A 5,681-nucleotide genomic window follows, 5' to 3' on the forward strand; every position below is an offset into this window, starting at 1 on the left:
CTCCTGGACTGTGTACGAGTTCCAAACCTTTCTAATGAAACCTGTTCACGTTTCAATAGCCCTGGGATTGATTTAATAAAGACAAATAGACTGTGCACTTTGCAAAGTGCCGTTTCCCCAAAGCTTGGAAATGAGCAGAAGCTCTGCTGACTTCCATCATCCAATCATATACATTTTTTTATTCTCCTTGTATGCAATTGGGTATTCTTTGCAACGTGAAGCCTTACCGCATACCAAGCTCTGGAGCACTTTTGCAAAGTGCACAGTCTTATTTGCCTTTAGTAAATCAACCCCACTGAATTCACCAATCTGGAAGCGGTATGCAGCCCAAAAAAATAAAAAATTCTTTTTTTTTTTATTTCATAAATTTTTTTTTCTTTTTTTTTTTTTTTATTTCATAAATAAAAAAATTCTTAAATGGAACTTCGTTCGCAGCTAAAGTTTCTCCAGTGTTCTGCTTTACAGGACATTCCCCTTAATGGATAAGTTCACCCTTCGTAACATATTACAACCGTATTCAGGGTGTATTACTGTTGCAGCAGCATCCCACCCAGCCCCATCATTCACTCAGAGGCTTGTAGTTCGCAATGTACTACCAAGGTACTGTTGATTGCTCTAGGTAGTTCATCGATGCTTCCCGTCAGTGTGTAACTGGCTGCCTGTACGAGGTACAAGCAGACATCTTACAGCGACAGCCTGCATTGCACCCACAAACGGTTGATTTACATGCTCCTAGCAAAATAAAAAGCAAAAAAATTTTCTTTTACCTGCAAAAAGATGTGCATCTATAATTTTTTTTTTCCTACAAAAAGGTGAACTTAGCCTTTAAGACTCATCAAAACACGCAAGAACTAGGTCATACCGAGTGAATCAATGAAGGGGAAAAGATTCAGTCAATTTTCCACCAGAGGGCAGCAGGGAGCAAAGCACATGAAAAAGTAAGTGGGTGAAAACTTTCTTTTAAAATCTTCAGACAGGTGAATTTATGTTTTAGTTTTTTTTACTAAAATGTTTGCATTGTCACGTTTACAGCTTATACAGAAACACATTTTTCCAATATATGTCTATCCAGATAAATACCGTACATCATTGTCAGGCAAAGAATATGCCTTCATGTAAAGTCAATGATGACCAAGCGTTGTCTAGGTCAAGGATCTTGCATCTCTCTTTAAATCCAATTAATTCAACATTTAATCTTTTCACTCCAGCTTTGTGGGCAAATATTACTGTAAAAATTACTGGAATTTCACAAATACAATAAGATAAAAGAAGACATATAAAAGTATAGTGCAATAGAAATAATGGACACGCTAGATCGTATTCCCTTTGATAATGCAGTCAGAAGGTGCTTCCTGGCAATGCTTTGATCCAGAGCGGAAATTCAGGCTAAAGCTGGCCAATACAAGGGTTGATTTATCAAGTGGAATGAAGGCTTTAGTCCAATGGAGGTTGACCCTTTCATAATAGCGATTTGGGGCAAATAAGGAATTCTGGGGCAGGAATCTCAACACCTTGAGGGACACAAAGATACTGAAAAGTCAATCATCCAATAAACAGAAGGCCGTACATGAATGCCTATAGAACCTTGCTACCATCAGTGCTCTTTTTGCTGCTCCCAGTTTACTTTACCTACTTGTAGATTTCCCAGTTAAAGTGATTGTAAACCCTTTTTTTGTACTTTTACCTACAGGTAAGCCTATAATAAGGGTAAGGAGAATATCTCCTAAACCTGCACGGTTTAGGAGATATTCCCCTCGCAATGCGCCGCATGCGCAGGGGAGATCTACGGCGAAAGGACCTTGCCGAATTTAAATCTGCCGCGCGCACGAGTGACGTCATCGCCGCTCCAGCCAATCACAGTGCTGGAGCGGCGATACCCGGAAGACACGCCAGGCAAGAGGACATCCTGCTCGGCGTGGACCAGGTAAGTGCTACAAACCTCGTTCCGAGGTAAGTATTTCATAATGAGCTAATATGCGGTGCATATTAGCGCATTATGACTTTTGCCTTGCAGCAGAAAAAAAAAAAAAGCTCAAGTTTTGGGGTCACTGAAGGGAGGCATCATTAAAAAAAAAAAAAAAAAAAAAGGGATACTAAAAGCTAAAAATGCTTTTTTTTTTTACCTTAAAAAGCACTGCTTGCATGAATAAACAGTTTAAAAAAAAAAAGTGTGATTGATAGAAAAATATAAATCTATATAATTATATATTAGGGCTGGGAAAAAAATCGATTCGATTTAAAAACCGAGTTGGCAAAAGTCAAATCGATTTATATTTTCAATAAAATCGATTCCCTCCCCCACCCCCCCAGGACCGGCACTAAGAATCCTCCTATCACCGGGTGCAGACTCAAAACGACCCTCCTGTGTCCCTCCTATCTTGATAGCCTCTCCGAGGTGTGCAGGAGAGAAGTCAATCCGCCGTAATCTTGGGAAAAGGCCGCGAGGCCGGACGCCGCGGACTAGGCCGAAGCCTCGCCTAAAAACTCGTGCCTGCAGCTCTTCAGGACCGGCGAGAGAAAGAAAGGCTATGGAGCACGGCTCCATAGACACACAGCTCAGGAGCATGCAGACACTGTGCGCCTCCCTAGCAAACAGCTTGCTATGGGGACACAGAAAAAAAGAGCAGGAGCTAGGAACACCATTGGGGTCTTGAGAAGAGGGATCAGGGCTGCTCTGTGCAATACAACTGCACAGAGCAGGTGAGTACACAACATGTATGTTATTTTAATATATATTTTTTTACTTTAGTAAAAACTTTAAGCACATCTAATTAACTTCCATAGAAAAACTAACTTTGGATGGTGCATTTCGATGGAAAAGATAGCAAGTTGCATCACTAGTTTTCAAGCAACCTAGTGGTAAGATTTCTGCACCTAGGATCCAACTCTGTCCACATGCAGAAACAATTTAGTGTTTTACTAACTCATTTAAGATATCATCCACGTCTAAATACAGAGAATGTGGACGGAGAAGGGAGATTCCAAGGCATTGGAGGGAAAGAGCCTAGAACTCTGCATGGGTCATCTTGCTGCCAAAGTCCCTGAAAGGGTATAAAAAAAATAAAAAGGCGCCCAATGTGCTGGTCCCTACCAAAATGCTACAATACCAGTTTTGGGCAGTATAAACCTTTAAGTATAAAACAAATATTAAACAAGCTATAATGATATAAACTGTAAACAGACTAATTCAATATAAAAAGATTGTCAAACATGATGTACAACTTTTTATTCTGAGAACCACCGCCTTCAAATGCACGGCTGGCCAACTTGTGATGATCTCTTTGCTACATAGACCTTGTTTAGAGGGAGCGCTGAATGCAACCACTGAGTGCTCCAAACTTATAAAACTAGAGAACTAAAAGATATACCAGCACTTTGCTACATTTCATTTTATGCAATCCAAATGCTGCCTGCATGGTCTAGCCTACAGGTGTCAAACTGGCAGCCCTTCAGCTGTTGCAGAACTACCACTCTAGCTGATATAAGATCTTGTAGGCACTTTGGGTTCTACCCTTAGACCTTACCCCTCGTGGGATTACAGGTACCGTCTTCCCAGGAGGCACCACACCTTCATGAAACAGGCAGAACGTGTTGTCCAAGGTAAGTATTTTTCTCTCTTCTTCTAAAAAGGGGTGTACAGATATTTAAATGTTATTATGCATTTTTATATAAGGCCCCATTCACACGAGGCGGACTCCGTTCCTACGGAGTCCGCCTGCTCAGCGGGAGATCAGTCCGCAGATCTCCGCTGAGCTGGCAGATGACAAGCTCCTCTCTGCTCACTGAGCGGGGAGGGGCTTGTCAGGCACCGCTGTCTCCTATGGAGCGATCTGATGAAAACGGACAGCATGTCCGTTTTCATCAGATCTTACCCAATCCGATCCGCATGGACGGATCGGGACGTGCCCCCCATACGTCTGTTTTTAGCAGATCGGATCGGATGTCAGCGAACATGTCTCCGCTGACATCCGACGCTCCATAGGATTCATGGAGCGGCCGTTCAGGTCCGCCATCAAAACTGACAGGCGGACCCGAACGGTCCGTCGTGTGAATGAGGCCTTAGAGGGTCCAAAATAATCAAAAACTTGCATTTTCATGCAAGGTCCACATTAACAGACCGGGTGGGTAAGACTTTGCCCTACAGTCAGGAAAATCATTTGTAACAAAGTGAAACTAGATCAAAAAGGTGCAAAGCAGGGAATCCTTTAGCTACAAATGTTCAAAAAGCTTAACCACTTCAGCCCCGGACCATTTGGATGCCCAAAGACCAGCGTACGTTTTGCGATTCGGCACTGCGTCGCTTTAACAGGCAATTGCGCGGTTGTGCAAACAAAATGGACATTCTTTTTTTCCCACAGTTAGAGCTTTCTTTTGGTGGCATTTGATCACCCCGCGGTTTTTATTTTTTTGCGCTATAAACAAAAATATGAACAATTTTTAAAATTCAAAAGGGACTATATATATATATATATATATATATATATATATATATATATATATATATATATATATATATATATATATATATATATATATATATATATATATATATATATACACATATATACATACATACATACATACATACATACATACATACACACATACATATACATATCCATTTGCCCATCCGTTCCATTCTGACGTAAATGTTCGTGCGGTGGTCAGCAAGCGGTTAACAGGTTAATTTTAAAGCAAAAAAAAAAAAAAAAAAGTTAAGACTTACAAATCTTTTACTTTGAAAATGCTAGTTGCTTCTGTAATGCTGATCAATTGTCTTCAGGGCTTTCTGAGACATTGGGGGTTATTTACGAAAGGCAAATCCACTTTGCACTACAAGTGCACTTGAAATTGCACTGAAAGTGCAGTCGCTGTAGATCCGAGGGGGGCATGCAGGGAAAATAAAAAACAGCATTTTAGCTTGCACATGATTGGATGATAAAATCAGCAGAGCTTCCCCCCATTTCAGATCTACCCCTTAGGCCTCATACACACGGACGGACTGTCCGCTGCCGGATTTCTGTCTGATGGTTGTACACATCAGACAGAAATCCGCGCGGACACGATACGCGGTGACGTGGGGCCGCGCCGTTGCTGCGACGATGATTGCCTTTCGGAAATAATCCCCATTGACTTGGAACAGGTATGCAGATCAGGAATTCTGACTTTTGGCGCAGAATGACGAATCGCCAAATCGGTGGCTCAAAGGACTTAATTCAGAGACAGCCAAGCAATTAGCATTTTAGCAAGCGAGTCAGCGATGGCAACCTCCAAATTTCTCATGTACCAGTTTGCATTAAAGTGACCCTGTCCCTACAAAGTCTCTCATTAAGCTAATCCCAGGATGTAAAAGATGATGATCTATACATGCCTTTCTGCTGATCCCGGGAGGGTATGCGATACCTGATCCCCAATCCCACCCTACACTGTATGAGCCGGTGGAAGGGACAAAATATCTACAGTGGCCATGGGTCCCGAGACACAAACCACTGAAAAAGGTAGGTACACAGCATCTTCTATTACAGATCATAAGCGTCACTTTGAGCTGGGCTGTACTCTAGGGTGATAAACCTTCTCAACAAAAGGAACTAAACAAATACCATTCCTTGTATAAGAAAAGGGGGGAAAAATTTTAGATCTGCTTTACAGAACACAAAATTTGACATAAAAAAAAAAAAAGC

Source organism: Rana temporaria, chromosome 4 (assembly GCF_905171775.1).
Source record: "Rana temporaria chromosome 4, aRanTem1.1, whole genome shotgun sequence".
NCBI classification, from domain to species: domain Eukaryota; kingdom Metazoa; phylum Chordata; class Amphibia; order Anura; family Ranidae; genus Rana; species Rana temporaria.